Source organism: Schistocerca nitens, chromosome 5 (assembly GCF_023898315.1).
Source record: "Schistocerca nitens isolate TAMUIC-IGC-003100 chromosome 5, iqSchNite1.1, whole genome shotgun sequence".
In the NCBI taxonomy this organism is placed as follows: Eukaryota; Metazoa; Arthropoda; class Insecta; order Orthoptera; family Acrididae; genus Schistocerca; species Schistocerca nitens.
The window spans coordinates 47,138,169-47,155,150 of NC_064618.1; the positions used below are offsets into that span (position 1 = coordinate 47,138,169).

General features: G+C 44.1%; 1 protein-coding gene across 1 annotated transcript in view; it reads right to left on the reverse strand.

Moving 5' to 3' along the window:
- LOC126259855 (endothelial differentiation-related factor 1 homolog) overlaps nt 1–16,982 on the reverse strand; it is an 81,980-nt gene that overhangs the window by 39,804 nt on the left and 25,194 nt on the right. The window lies entirely within an intron of this gene.

Genomic DNA, 16,982 nt, shown 5'->3' on the forward strand with positions numbered 1-16,982 from the left:
ATCTGTCGATAGGTGACAACACAGATATCATCAGAAGGAATGACAGAACTATTGGGCTGAGGTAGCAGGAATGCAGCCTTGGCAGCAGCGTCAGCAGCCTCATTTCCAATCACATTGACATGACCAGGGATCAATGTAAACATCACAGTGGTTCCATCAACAGTGAGCAAGTGAAAGCTTTCCTGGACCCGTTGCACTACGGGATGGACAGTGTACAGCACACACAGACTCTGAAGGGAGCAACATGTCGGAGTATATGACACAATTGAAAAGCCTGTGTCACCGGACGTACTGCATGGTATGATACAGGGTGAAGAGCTCCATTGTAAATACTGAGCAGAGTTCCAGAAGCAGATAACAAATCTGTCAGTGCCAACAACGAACGCACACCGGACACAGTCAGTCCAAGAGCCATTAGTGTACAAAAAAGTACTATCATGAAGTTCTGTGCAAAGGTCGAGAAACTTACGGCGATACAGCGAGTCTGGAGTAGTGACCTTTGTAAATGAATGAAGTCCAAGATGAACACAGGCTGCTGGACGAAGCCAAGGTGATGAAGAGCTAACACCCACTGGGAAAGTGGCAGTTAGTGTGAAGGTAAGCTACCGGAGCAAGCGCCAAAAGTGAACTCCAGGAGGTAACAGAACAGGGCGCATAGTGGCGATCAAAGGAGTCATCGAAAAAGGATGCGTAGGATGGGTGGCAAATGTCAAGCGTATCTGCTGAGGAGATCATGACAGTATAACAACAGTAGTTCAGCAGCTTCTGTACACAGACACTCAACCAGACTAGTGTAAAATGTGCCAGTGGCCAAACGGATGCCACAACTGTGGAATGTATTGTGATGGATTAAGATGGACCAACACCCAGTCTAGTTTCGAATGGATGAGGGACCGATACAAACGGAGGAGGGTGGTTCGATCCACTCCCCAGGAAGTACCGCTGAGGACATGGACATTGAGGGACTCCGTACAGTGAGTGGCCAGGTAAGTCATGTGGGAGGACCACAAATGCATGAGCCCAAGGAATTTTGGGGTTTCAATAAATGGAAGAGCAACAGGCCAAGATGTAAAGACAGTGGAAGAAGCAAATTCCACCGCCAAAAATTCAAGCAAATGGTTTTGTCAATGGAAAAGTGAAAGCCACTCTTGAAGCTCCACAAAGAAAGACGATAGGGACAACACTGAAGATGCAGCTCAAGGAGACAAGTCCATGGAGAACTGCAATAGATTGAAAAATCGTTGACAAAAAGAGAGCCAGAGATGCCTGGCAGGAGACAGGCCACAACAGAGTTGCCTGGCAGGAGACAGGCCACAACAGAGTTAATGTCGATAGCAAAGAGGATAACGCTCAGGATAAATCCCTGAGGCACACTGGTTTCCTGGATAAAGTTGTCTGACAAGGCAGAACCCACACGTGCCTTATAAACATGTTTTCTTTTTTTTTTTAAATCCCTGAAGGAAACAGAGCAGCCAACCATGGAAGCCCCATGTGTAGAGACTACGGAGGATACCAGTCCTCCAGCTCATGTCACAGGCTTTCTCCAAATCAAAAAACAGTCTAGTATTTCTGCAGAAAACCATTCGGGACATGGGTTGACAAAAGTGACAAGATGTGCAACTGCAGAATGGCACACTCAAAATCAACACTGTGCAGTGGTTAGTAAATGGCAAGACTCGAACCACCACACCAGTCAGGCATGAACAGCACATTCCATCACCTTGCAAACCCAGCTGGTAACAGAAATTGGGTAGTAGCTAGAAAGGTGTTTGTCTTTACTGGGTTTAGGTATGGGTATGACAGTGACTTCTTGCCAGTGTCTGGGAAACGTGCCCTCTACATAGATGCAATTGTACTTATGAAGGAGAAAGTGCTTGCCAGCAAGAGAAAGGAGCTGCAACATGTGAATGTTAACACCAACTGGCCCTTGGGCAGAGGATCCAGATGAAGTGAGAGCATGATCTAGCTCCTAGCTCCCTCATAGTAAAGGTGACATTGTATCACTCACGATTCTGAGAAGAGAAGGGTGTTGTCCAAGCCACCTCCACTTGTTTCCGATGGAGGAAGGCAGGGTGATAGTAGGTGGAGCTCAAAAACTCAGCAAAATAGCTGGCCAAGGTGTTGGAGCTAGCAAAAGGGTCCACTATGACATCATCTGCTACATCAGGCTGGAAATTCGGGAATGGACCTTGTCCCACCTGAGAGCTGTCAAAGGTTGGCCCACACAATTTAAGAGGGAGTGGAACTGTTGAAAGAACTAGTAAATGAAATCCAGCTAACTTTGTTGCTATCGTTCAGAATGTGATGACACTGTGTATGCAAATTTAATAGAGAATGCAGACAACATAGGATGACTGTAATTAAATGCGGGGAGCATCTCTCTGTGCACAAATTGCATCGCAACATGGCTCAGTCCACCAAGGGACTGGGACACGGTGCAGTAAAGATGGAGTGTGAGGAATGGAACAGTCTGCGGTGGTAAGGATAACATTTGTAAGGTATTCTAGCTGGTCATCACAACTGGGGAAATGTTGTTCATCGAAGGTCACCAAGATGGAATAAAGCATCCAGTGGGCCTTAGAAAGCTGTCATTTGGCTGTACATGTACGTGGGGTAGGTGTCAGCAAACTGATAGCACACAGGAAATGATCGCTTGCATACGTGTCAGAGAGAATGGACCACTCGAGATGACAGGCAAGCTGGGCAGTGCAGGAGAGGTGTATGTTGAGTCTGGAAGGAACATGGGTGCTCCAATGTTAAGGCAGTTGAGGTTAAGGTGATTGAGGTCAGCCAAGAGGGTACCTCTGACAGCTTCTGGGAGAACCCCAAAGGGCACATTGTATTCGCAGAGCAGCAGAATGGGGTCAGGGAGTTTCCCAATAAGCTGGTGGAAGTCTGACCTTGTGACACTGAATGACAAAGGGGTGTAAACGGTACATACGGAAAAGGTGAAGTAAGTAAGGAAAATGCAGACTGCAACAACTTGAAGCCGGGTAGTCAGGGAGATAGTTTGACTATGAATGTCATCCCAGATGTGCAGCACAACTGCCCCACGAGATGGAATGCTGTCAGAGGTCAAGGCAGTGGTGAGGATGCAATTTTGTTTCCTGGAGGCAGAGAACAAGTGGATACTGCAATTCTATGAGCAGCCGTAATTCCTCTTTGTTGTATCTAAGGCTGTGAATGTTCCCTTGGAGGAGAGTCATAATGAGGAAAGGGGGGAGGGGGAGGGGGGTGTCACCTTGACAGCTGCTGAATGACAACCTTGAAGACTCAGTGCTACAGGTCACATAGGCTGGAGGATCCTGCTCCATAAGATCTACAGAGGTGTCGGTATTCTCCCCGTCGGTCTGTGGAACCTAGGGCAGAATAACGGTTGGTGTTGTGACCAGCAACACGGTAGTCAGCTTAGTGAGGGTATCACGTGGTGACACCATTGAAGAGGATCTCTGTGTTTGATTTCTTAGAGCCTTTGCAGGTGGCCGATGATTCAGAAGTTTGTTGGCTGGAAGGATGTAAAAAGTCTTTGTGGGAGTTTTCCTTCTGTCCTTTCCAGCCTGCCTATTGCGTAGCAGGTGTTTTTGCCCTTGGAGGTGAAAGTTTGGTGGTTTGTTGCACAGCTGGAGGAGGATGAGACATGAATGTGACATACTGGGAGATTTTACAACACAGTGCTGAATTTTAGGTCACATGTCTGTGTGGACATGTCCTTCGTGGAGTGAGATGTAGAAAGAACATTACTGTAAGTGCCTGATGGTAAAACACAGTGTTTCCCACTAGCCAAAACCTTCAACCAACAAGGTAAGGCACTTTTTCCTTCACCCAGATCTCTTGGATGGCCTGTTCATCGAGATACATGGGACAATCTCAGGAGGAGGCTACATAGTTGCCATTGCAATTGATACAGCGGAGAGGAGCCGGACAATTGCCCTCATGAGCATCCCTACCACAGGTTACACATTTGGTCGGGTGTAGGTTGGTTGGCTTGGGTATAATGGGACCAAACTACAAGGTCATCATCCCTGCCCCCCCCCCCCCCCCCCGACGCAAGCAAAGCTCAAGGTACAAAAACACCCAACACCACATCTAAAAAGAAAACGAATGGAACGAACAAAGAAGGGGAAAACTTACACCACAAGGAAAAGCAGAAGAAGGCATTAAAATCATACAGCATATAGTCTGGGCTGGCTGATCACAATAATAAAAGAGGATGAGAAGCCACTCTGCAACACATTAAAAATGTCCACCCCAAAAAGACAAGGCGAGATGAACTCATGTAGGGAAAAGATGACCACCAAGACAAACAGATGCAAAGAAAGTGTGACAAGAGTTAAAATGGAGGGAGGGTGGCGACCTCAGAGAGAAGTGGGCAGTCCAGCAAGATGTGGACAACAGTCATATGTGAGCCACAGTGGTGGGTCCTCGCGATGGAGGAGGTAGCCACGTGTTAGCCACGTATGGCCAATGCAGAGCCGGCAGAGAACCAAAGAGTATCTGCAAGAGGCCCGCATGGAGGTTTTCCACACATTTGTAGTGACTTTAAGGACACGCAGTTTGTTGGGCATACTGAGATTATGCCATTCTGTCTCCCAAAGCTGAAAAACCTTGTGGCGTAATAATGGTCGCAGGTCTGTTACAGGGATGCCGATCTCCAGAAGCGGTTTCCGTGTAGCCTATTTGGCCAGCCTGCTGGCAAGTTCATTTCCTGGGATTCCAACAAGTCCTGGGTCCACAAAAACACCACGGAATGACTAGACCATTCCAGGGCATGGATGGACTCCTGGATGGTTGCTACCAAAGGATGGCAGGGTAGCACTGGACGACAGCTTGTAGGCTGCTCTAGAAGTCAGTACAGGGAATAAATGACTCGCCAAGGCATGAGCGGATGTGCTCAAGAGCATGAGAAATGGCTGCCAGCTCTGCAGTGAAAATATTGCAGCCATCTAGCAAGGAATGCTGTTCATTACATCCTCCATGAACATACGTAAAGCCAACGTCAACAACAGCCATCGAGCCGACAATGTAAACCACTTCATGGTCCTGCTACATGTCAAGAATCAACAGGAAGTGACAGCAGAGAGCTGCAGGGTTATCCGAGTTCTTAGGGCCATGTGAAAGGTCCAAGTGAAGCTTCAGCTGAGGTGTACACCATGTAGGTGTACATGAATGGACCTCGAGTATAGGTCTTAAGCCCTGACCTGGGCCTCCGACGATGCGGGATGGGATGGGAAAAGGAGACAGTAATTCGGATGCTCAGGAGAACTATGAATGTGTGCCAAGTAACTGGTGAGCAGTTGTGCACGCCTAACCTTCAATGGAGGGACTCTGGCCTCCACCAGGACACTGGTCACCAGACTTGTCCTAAAAGCTCCTGTTGCCAGTCCAACGCCACAATGGTGCACTGGGCCGAGAAAACACAACAGTCAGGACACTGCCGAACCATAAACCAGACTCCCATAGTCAAGGCGGGATTGAACAAGGGCTCCGTAGAGCTGCAGCAGCGTAGAGCGATCTGCACCCCAGTTGGTGTTGCTCAGGCAGTGGACGGCATTGAGGTGCTGCCAGCACTTCCACTTCAGCTGATGAAGCCACATCAATCGGGTATCGAAAACCAGTCCTAAGAATCGATATGTCTCCACTACAGTGAGTGTATCACAATTAAGGTAAAGTTCTGATTCTGGATGAATGGTATGACACTGACAGAAGTGCATGACACATGCCTTCGTGGCTGAAAACTGCAAGCCATGGGCTAGAGCCCAGGACTGCTCCTCGTGGATGGCTCCCTGGAGGTGCCGCTCGGCAACAACATTACTGGAGGAGCAGAACAAAATGCAGAAGTCATCTGCATACAAAGAAGGCGAGAGCGACAGCTATTGCTAGACTGTTAATGGTCACTAAAAACAGACACATTCAATACAGAGCCCTGCGGGACCCTATTCTCCTGGATATGGAGGGAACTATGGGAGGCACCAAATTGGACACGGAAACTAAAGAGTGACAGGAAATTTTGGATAAAATTTGGGAGCAGGCCCTGGAGACACCACTCATATAATGTGGCAAGGATATGTCGTCACCAGTTCATGTCATAAGCTTTTCGAAAATCAAAAAAGACAGCAACCAGGTGTTGGTGTCAGGAAAAGGCTGTTCGGCTGGCAGACTCGAAGGAAACTAGATTATCAATGGTAGACCGACCCTGGCGGAATTCGCCCTGGCATGGAGCCAGTAGGCCATTTGACTCCAGAACTCAACACAACCGTTCTAACAGCTTACAAAGAATGTTGGTTGGGCTGATGGGCTGATAGCTATCCACATCAAACAGGTTTTTACCTGGTCTGAGCACTGGTGCTCTCCTGCCATTTTGACGGAAACATGCCATCCCACTAGATCCTCTTGAAGATGACGAGGAGATGTTGCTTGTAGTTGGATGAGAGATGTTTGATCATCTGACTGTGGATCCGATCTGGCCCCTTCAGCTGTGTCAGGGCAAGTGCAAGGATGCTGAGTAGCTCCCACTCTGTAAATGGAGCATTATAGGGTTCACTGTGACGTTCAGTGAACAAGAGAGCTCTCATTTCCATCTGCCATTTGAGGGTGCGAAATGCTGACGGATAATTTTCTGATGCGATGGCCTGAGCATAGCGCTCAGCAATTGAGTTTGCATTGGTGGATAACACGCCACTGATGTTAATGCCAGTAACACCTGTCAGGGTCTGGTACCCACAAACAACGTCTGATCTTCATCCAGACTTGGGAAGGCGACGTCTCAGGGTGTATACGTGGAAGAGGGAAAAAAAATTCCCGCATTTTTCCCGGATTTCCCTGTTAAAGATACACTTTCTCCCAGATGGTTGTGTTTTATATACCAGCGTAGAATTTCCCATCACTTTAGAAAATGAAAATCAGAGGAAAAAAAACACATTTTGGAAAGATGTGATGTGCATCAACATGAACAGGAGTGTAAGCCAGTTGTAGCTCATGTCAAGCAATCTCGCCAGCCGGTGACAGCGAATATTCAGAGCACAGGACATGTGATGTAGTCAGCCAACAGCAACATAACTTAAGTAGCGTGAACACACAAATAGAAAAGGTAATGGTTTAAATTAATATACATAGTGTTGCTACAAGAAAAGAAAAGCTTTCATGTATAATATTGGTCTCTAAGATTAATAAGCTGCAAGAGACGCTAAGCTTTCACACATAATGTTGATATATTTTGCGCGTGTTACACTTTAAGATACATCACACAAATGTGCCGGTAAAATTTTTAATGACATAAATGTCTGGTCTTCTGGGCTCGAAATTATTCTGAATGGTCACTTTCAAAGAGTTGATTTTTGAATGAGAGGTAAATGCTCTGTGATTTAAGAAATTCATCGTACATTCGAGCACAGAGTTCATCTTGCGTAAAAGGAAATTTACTTGGAAAGTAACGCTTTTCAAACAACCATTCGGAATATTTTTCCACAACCTATAAGAAATAGGTTCACTTTAGCAGTTGCCAGAGAGCGCCAGATAACCTGTGTTCTGTGCTTACACAGCTACGATGCCACAGGAAGATCTTTCATTATGTCACAAAAGAAACAAGACATTAGAGGATACTCCAAGAGCATGGGAGCTTTGTGAACCACAGTAAAATGCATAATTCGGCTTAAAGTGCACATTCGAAAGTCCAGATTTGGATGTAAATTTTCTGGGAGTACCAGTACTGTGTTACCTCAGGTTTGGTTCTTTATTATGACATAATGCCATACGTGCTAGAAGATGAAAATGTGCACTTTAAATGCAGCGGAAAGTTGAAACTAGCCAATAGTGTGGAATTAAACACACTGCCTCTGCAGAAAAGATTAATGAAAGTGAAATTTCTTTAACAAACCGACAAAAACAACTTCATTGTTCTGCAAGGCGATTAATGCTTGACTGTCAGAAGGTGGAAATAAAATAAAAGCTGAAACTAATAACGTATTTTAGCCTTCCATAATTATGTGAATGTATTTTAATTCGCTTGATAGCTCCCGGCCACAGAAATCCGTTTTGTTTTCATTTGATGTGAGAGCAATAAACGAAGAGTAAACAGCAAAATCACTTAACGTAAACACGGGACACGTGGAAAATACCATCTCCCCACTACAACTCAGACTGCTCTGTGCATCGGGTCCGCATCTACGATATTTCCAAACTGGGGCAATATGGTGCTCCCCTCCCTCGAGTGTTTCATGTACGAAGCCAAAAATGTAAGAAATCGACTTTTCAAAAAATCTTCATTTTGTAGCACACATCTTTCTGAAGAATCTCATACATAAAACACATATGTTCGAGGGAACGTAAGACATGTTATTTGGTCGTATGTGTGCCAAAGTGCAGTGCCATGCCTCTTCACACAGCTTTCTTCCATCACACGTTTCTGTATTTCGGTCTGTGGAATTCAAACGTGTAATATTTTGTAATGGGTGCCATCAAACTATATTTAGGCCAGAGGAAGTTAAAATGTCCTGTGGTGCTCCCAGTCGGCCAGTTTGACATCCTGCCCCTCTAAAAAAAACTCTCAATTGATACTGGATGGGATTATTTGTAACCAGCAGAACAAGAAACTCTTCAGAAAATTTGCAGTCTTTACGGCCTATTAGCTAATAACTTGCCGTTTTGTGTGACGTAAAATTAAATATAGGATACATGAAACCATTAAAGACAAGCAAGACAGTACACATGTCTTCATTCCTTAAATCTTAGCATTTTTTCCTCTCTCATCTTGCCACTGCTTCATATGAAGTACTTTCCTTTCTGCGAAAGAAAATCAACTCAAAGTTCGTCAATGTTTCGCTAAAGAAAAAAATGAAATGTCGTTGTCTAATATTATAAATGCTGTTAATGCAGGTAGTACCCAAGACTGGTGTGGTTTCTCGATCTGATTACATATATTTTGTCATTGTCTGCTAGATAAAACGAAATAGGCCTGCCTAATATTGCAGCAATAGTTACACACATCAAATAAACGAGACTGTTTTGGCACAAATGGCCATTTTAATAACACGCCAGAATATAATTCACGAAGTACCAATATCAAATGCCTACTGGGCCTACTACAAGCAAAAAGTTTCATGTTAGGAAACAATTCCACATTTCATTCATACTCTCTGGCTTCTGAAGCATGAGATTGAAAAGTCACAGTACGAAATTTTTATATAAATTTGGAATAGTCACATTCTTCCGTAATTTGTGTTAGTCCCCGTTTCATCTTCTTCCTCGTTCTAACAAACTATGTTGTCATTACTAATTCTGTAACTATTCCTGCCAGTGTCAAAACTTATTCTCTTGGTTAACTTCACTAACCCTGCCACAATCACTGGTTTAGTTATCCTGCATTTATTCTCTGGTTAAGCTGTATTACGTGTTCATACAACGCGTTTTCCGTGCTTCTCCCAGAATAGAACTTTAGCGGCTGCTAGCCGGGGACTGTATAACTGGCCCTTATTAGTGTAGCGGTCTGCTGAAAAATTTTCTGTCAAAATTTCATCTTCTTGGATACACGGAGAAGATAATATGTAATCTTTGTGACCTGTTATTCCTGTTAGTCGTTTATTTCCGCTCTGGTAGTCTGAATCTATGGATTTCGCTAGTAATTTTAACAACGCTGATCATTTGCAAACCCAGTCAGCCACATAAATAGCAATTGGCATTCCCCCGTTCGACTTTATTCCGCTCAGCTCGTATAGCCCTGTCCCCTTTTGTCTGCAGGAAAGTTTATTTCTAGATGCAACGAGGATTCCCCTGGCAGAGATATCATGTACACTATGCACATATTCAAAAATTAACTTATGATTCATTCTGAAATCAACTTTGTATTTGTTCAAAAATGTTCAAAAACCAACAGGGATGCGCTTCAAAATTATATGATTAATCGATAGACCAACATGCACTGGATGCTAGGCGCTGTGTGAAACAAGGTCTTTTTCCTGACTGAAATTGCCGCCCATGGAAGATACACCAGTTTGTCCCCGCCCCCTAATCACACTCACCGGAGGCAATTTGTTGTTATGAAGCACTACATAGTCTTTCTAAAGCATTCGACACATTTTGCTGTTGGCAGACACTCGTATGAGCACTGTGTTTTGTTGTTGTATATCGCGCATTTCCTTTGCAACTTAAGTTTTATTTTCTCTCGTTCATGTTTTATTGCTGCATTATTATCCTTCAGTAGCGAGATACAGTAATATCCTTTGTTAGAGAATTGTTTCTTACCAGTCAAAGTTAAAAAATTTAATTGAAAACTAAGACAATAAAAAATTCCCAGGTTTTTCCCGGTTTTCTTCCGGATGAAAAATTCCCGAGTTTTTCCCAGATCTCCCGGTTGTCCCGGGTCGTATACACCCTGTGTATGGCACCCAGGGGTTGAGACATACCTCTCCCAATACGCCTGTTTCTGTCTCTTTATAAGCTAGCGAACACAGGCAGGGAGACATTTAAAAGCTATTAGGTGCTCTACAGAAGGATGCCGCTTTATGTTGCTGTAGAGCTCATCAACGATCTTGAATGGCCTCAGCGATTTTCCGGCGACAACCAAGGTACTAACTTTCACCAGGGGCACCCTAAAGAACAAGGGATCATGTTTTCCGCTGCAGAAACGATCGTTCTAGTGACCTGCTCAACTACCGCATTGATGGTACCACGTGGGGGAGATTAACGGTGACAGTAGAGGAGAAAGCTTCTCAGTCTGCCTTGTTTAAAGCCCATCATGGTAGACGTCCATGGGAATGGGGCTGGGGAAGTGGCAGGAAGATGGGAAAGTAGTCATTACCACACAAGTCATCGTGGGCTCTCCAGTGGACAGATGGGAGAAGTCCTGGGCTGCAGAGGGATAAATCAATTGCCGAGTATGTGCCATGAGCTACACTGAAATGTGTGTGGGGCCCAGCATTTAAGAGGCAGAAGTCGAGTTGAGACAGGAAAGTTTTAACATCTCTGCCTCGGCCAGTAAGCACAGTGCCACCCCACATGGGGTTATAGGCATTAAAATCTCCCAAAAGTAGTAAAGGTTTAGGGAGTTGTTGAATCAGTGCAGCCAATGCGTTCAGGGGTACTGCACCATCTGAAGGAAGATATATATGTTGCAGACAGTTATTTCCTGTATCATCCTTATCCTGACAGCCACAGCTTCAAGAGGCGTTTGAAGGGGCACGGTCACTGCATACCGAATTCAGGACATAGCCACAAACTACCTGACACTCTGTTATAGTCGCTATGGTTCTTGTAATATCCCCTATAGCTGCGAAGGGCAGGGGTCTGCATTGCTGGGAACCAAGGTTTCCTGGAGGGCAATGCAGAAGGCAGGTGTAAAGCTTAACAGTTGCCATAGCTCAGCCAGGTGGTGGATAAAACCGCAGCAATTCCAATGGAGGATGGCGTTATCATGAGGCTGGGAAGGCATGAAGCATGCAAGGAGGCAGGTTACACCCCAGGGTCACCTGCTGCCACTGATCGAGTATCTGTATACATTCTTATTGTGGATGAGGCATCAGTGAGATCCAGGTCCTCAGGGGCCGCTGAGATCTCCACCTCATCCGCAGGTGCAGAACTGGTAGGGAGTGGTGGTGTTGGGGTCCCGGAGGGTCCTTTTTCTTAGCAGACTTCTTTGTTTGCTTGCCCTCTCGCTTCTCTTTAGGTGCTCACTGAGAGGACTCCTCTGAAATGATTGCCATGACAATCAACACACACAGGAGGGGGAACACAGGAACTCCCCTCATGGAGTGGACGTCCACAGTCACCACAGAGAGGGGTCTGGGAACAGTGGGAAGACATGTGTCCAAAACGCAAGCACTTATAACATCTCATAGGTGGTGGGATGTACGGCTTCACGTCACATCGATTAACCATAATCTTGACTTCTCAGGGAGGGTATCCCTTCAAAGGCCAGGATAAAGGCACCAGTATCAATGCTATTGTCCTTTGGGGCCTTCTGAACACACCAAACAAAGTGAACACCCCACCGTCCTCGAGTGTCTGTAAGTTCCTCATCAGTTTGAAGGATGAGGTCCCTGTGAAAAATTACACCTTGAACCATATTCAAAGACTGGCAGGGGGTAATGGACACAGGAATTGTACCAAGATGGTCACAGGCACGAAGGGCCACAGACTTGGCAGCTGAAGCAGTTTCGATCAACAACAAACCAACCGCATCTTGCTCAGAGAGTCCACTTCGCCAAACTTGTCTTCAATGTGTTCCACAAAAAATAAAGGTTTGGTATTGGTGAAAGTATCCCCAGCAGTCCTGGTGCAAACCAGACACCAGGGGAAAGGTTTCGCCCCTAGCCGACTAACCTGACCCTCCTCCCAGGGGGTAGCCATGGAAGTGAAGGCCAAAGGCACAGAAGAAGCAGCAGCACTAAAAGAACCGTTTCCATTCAAAGAGACGGCTGTAGAAAAACGGCAAGAGTTCTGGACCCATATGCGTTTCATTTGCATAGCATCCACCCTGATACCATCCACTCTGATCATGAGCTCTCCCCACAGGCACCACCTACCCCAGCAAGGGCCGGCTGGCGCAGCGGCCATCACCAGGAGTTCCAATGCTCCAGGATGACAAGCAACTACTCCTAGGCTTACATGAGGAGGTTACAACTCTGGTATTATAAGTGTGATCCCTGTGTTTTCAGGGGGCTCGACCAGAAGGGTACATTGCAACCCCACCACAAGGGCTGGCTATCATGCTGGCTACGTACCCTAGCATCAGACAACGACGTGAAGGAAAAGATGGAACAAACTAGGAGGGCACACGCCATGAGACACTAGGTAAGGTGCTCTTCCCTAAATGGCTCACACTACAGAACACAAACTTATTAATGGAGGTCAAACCCCAGAGGGGGACCAGAGAATGCCAAAAGGATGAGGTAATTGTGGTGTCACCGCCAGACACCACACTTGCTAGGTGGTAGCCTTTAAATCGGCCGCGGTCCGGTAGTATACGCCGGACCCGCGTGTCGCCACTGTCAGTGATTGCAGACCGAGCGCCACCACACGGCAGGTCTAGAGAGACGTCCTTGCACTCGCCCCAGTTGTACAGCCGACGTTCATAGCAGTGGTTCACTGACAAATCACACTCTCATTTGCCGAGACGATAGTTAGCATAGCCTTCAGCTACGTCATTTACTACGACCTAGGAAGGCGCCATTACCAGTTATATTGAGCTTATTATACTTTTGTATCATCAAGAGCGATGTACTCCAATTATGGATTAAAGTTAAGTATTACATCATCTACATACTTTATTTGCAATTCTCAAGACATTGTCCTGTTCCAGACCTCACGCCAGTCAACGTGTAATTACACGCGTGCATTTCGGCCTCCTCTAGCAATACGGTGTTGGCTCTTCTGCCAACACTTCAGTAATTACGAAACAAAACCAAATCGCAAAGCCAACAGAACCAGGATGATAGCGGGGCCAACATAAACAAGGACATCACGAGGGGGAGAGGAGAGGGCAGAGGGGAAGGAGCAAGGATGGGATGGGATGGGAAGGGAAGGGAAATGCAACCCAGAGAAGAAGGAAGGCTGCAATAGTTCGGGGCCCTGTGCTTGCACGCACGTACTCATTAAAGGACCGTGAGCCCCCTGAGGGGATGCACCATGGACGTGAAAAGATGCTGCAAAGGTTGGAGCCCATGGGAGCCAAGCACGAACCTGCCGAAGAGTGTCGAGACCCCTGGAGGAAATGTCAAATTTGATAAACAACAAAGTCCTGAAGATGTATGTAGACAACTGAATCTCAGATCGATTTTTGCTGGAATTTTCATGTACCTGGTAGAAAAATTAGGCGCAAAGAATATCTTATCTCATTTTATTAATTGTCAAAGAATAAAACGAAAATGTCACACACAGCATCCACATTCAACACTAAAGGGGACTGGTAAATAAAAACCATGTGTATTCTTTGAAAACTTGTTCCTAAAATATTTGTTGTTGACCTGTAAGTCAGAACTGTGAACAGGTGAGAAGTGAAAAGAGTTGTCAGTTTTTTCTTAATGCATATGTTATATTTCAATGATAAATGTCTCTTTAGTGTAAGAAATTACAAGAGAGCTTGGGTGCAAAAATGTGGTGATATTCAGTTATTCTGTAAATACAAAGGCTAACTTCAGTTAAACAAAAGAAAAGATACAAGTAATAATGAGAGAGGACTTTTTCTTCCCCCCCCCCCCTTTTTTTTTTTTTTTTTTTTTTTTTTTGCATATATACCAGTATGTAGAGACACAAAAATTCTGCAAAGAACAGTTCCACAAGTAAATTCAAATATAAAGAAGAAAACTTTACTTGAAAAACTCTTCCACTTTGTATATAACATTGTTTTCCTTGACATAGTGATCCAAAAGCAAAACAAGTTCACTTAAAGGCGAGACACAATCGTTTGATAGCAGTTACTGTCAAGTTTATACAACCATGCACTGTGTCTCTGTAATGATGAGGCACTCACCTTACATATAACATCTGATTTCTGTTTGTTGTTGTTTCAGGGCCCAAACAGCTGACGTCGTAAGTGCCTACTTAAAATGGTTAATTACAGAATGAATCTGAAGTCACTCAGAGCTTAATCAACTGGAATAGAGGGATAGAGCGATAGCTAAAAACTATCGCTTCCTTTTTTAGGACGTTGCTCAAACAGATGAAAATTAAATTTCCTTCGCCATATTACTACGACAAATGAAATGAAAAACACAATCTACAGTTGTGCTATATCTGCTAAAATATCTGATAATTCAGATGGCAAACATGCATTAAAACAAATGGTTATAACACATGAGAAGGGGACCCAAATAGCACCTTTCCTACTGGGCCGTCAAAGGTATTGTGATTCAGCAGTTTATTTGAACATCTCTAAATCCATGTGATATCTGGGAAACGTGTCCTATGCACTTGTTTTCACTGTATTCGAAAGCAACTTACTGCCCGCACTTGCAGCTGTTCCAACAAAGCATTTTCACAAGCTGCCGTAGCAACAGGTGGAATAGTACATAGCTCTCAAATACGATGAGAACTGGTACACAGGACACATTTCCCGGGTATCACAAGAATTTGAAGATGTTTAAATAAACTGCTGAATCACAATTCCTTTGACGGACCAGTAGGAAACATACTGTCTGGATCCACATCTCACATGAAATGTGTTAGGTGGATGCCCCAACATTACAAAGAGACAGTGTACTGTTGTATTAACTTGAAAATAACTGCTGTGAAAAGACCGTATCCCTCACCTTTAAGTGGGCTTATTTCATTTTTTGATTGATATGTCAAGGAAAATGATGTTATATGCAAGGTGAACAGTGTTAAAAATATAATTTCCTTCTCTGTATTTGAATTTGTTTATGAAACTGTTCTTTGCAGAATTTTTATGTGTCTATATATCTACTTATTTGAAAAAAAAATCTCTCTCTCATTACTGCTTTTATTCTTTCATTTATTTTACTAAAGTTCTCTGTTAAATTTATAGTAACAGAATGATATATCACCACTTTTACGCACACAAGCTGTCTCTTGCAAATCTTTACACTGAATAGACATTTAACAATATAATATATGCATTAAGAAAAGGATTGACAATTCTTTTCAGCTCTCACCTGGTTACAGTTCTGACTTACAGGTCAACCACAAATGTTTTAGGAACAGTTTTTCAAGGAATACAACATGGTGTTTATCTACCAATTCCCTGTAGTGTTGAAAGTGGCATTTTCATTTTATTCTTTGACAATGAATAAAGTGTCAGGATATTATTCTTTTCACAATTCACAAATTTCAAGAACAGCTTGGAAAAAATGTGTTTCACAACGTTTTTCATAAAAGATCTGAATGATATATTCTACTTTTCATACATTACATCAACTTAGTGGGTTACATACTAGATGCATAAAAAAACTGGGACCTGTAGGGCAACTGATTACTGGGGAAATTTAAGTCTGTCAAATGACTGGGCACAGATTCCTGAGACTTCAAAACTGTATTTATCAAAAACGGTTGGAGTTTGGGCAGTGCTATTTGGCAGCTTTACTATTAAGGTAGGTATCCATGTACCAAATACGAAATAAATTCTGAAATGGTCAACTTATTACCCCCCATGCGATTACAAGGAATGACCCCTGGGCAATCTGCAAGTTATGCAGAAGTGGCAAAAGAAATTGAACACCATATGCTCATATGCACCAAAAATGCAGCTGTAATTTGGAGAGGTAGCATTGCCCATTTTCAGTAACTCCCACGTTTGAGCCCCTCTCCACCATCATGCACACCTCAAAGAAGTGAAGAGCACGCAACTTGGCCACGAGTCTGCAGTCCTTTACAATGTGGATGAATCCACCACTGAATGGAAACTCAAAATGCTCCTTAGTCAATGGTGTTAAGTGTAGGATGTACAGCGTATTTTCATCAAAACTTTATCTTGGACATACTGTTTGTATTTTTATTAAAGTTGGTAAAAATCATCGTTAGTTTACAATAGCTTAACTCTTTGCAATCTATATCACAAACGCTTGTTCTCTCCATGTGCTGCTATTTAAGCTGCTCCTGCCCAGGCAGCGAGCACGCCACAGAACTGCACGAGTCTCTCTGTGGAAACAATGTGGCGGCCACTGACGCACAACTAGGGTATACATTAAAACAAAAACTGTGCTTTCATTCAAATATTTACGTAAGCATTACAATACAAATCTTTTCACTGTGGGATATTTTTTGAAACTCTTCAAGGTGGAGACCTTCCATCGACATTTCATTCAAATTTTTTACAAATAAGTCACTGCCCATCATCAAAATCATTTTAACTCTCATTTTCACCTCCGGAAGCTCTACACTCTCTCTCTCTCTCTCTCTCTCTCTCTCTCTCTCTCTCTCTCTCTCAGGAAGGAATACAGATGAGAACTAGCCATTTCACACCTACTAACTTGAATGTAGGAATTACAACCTTGCTCTCAACACAACTGCTACAATTCTACACCAAGTTAACACAA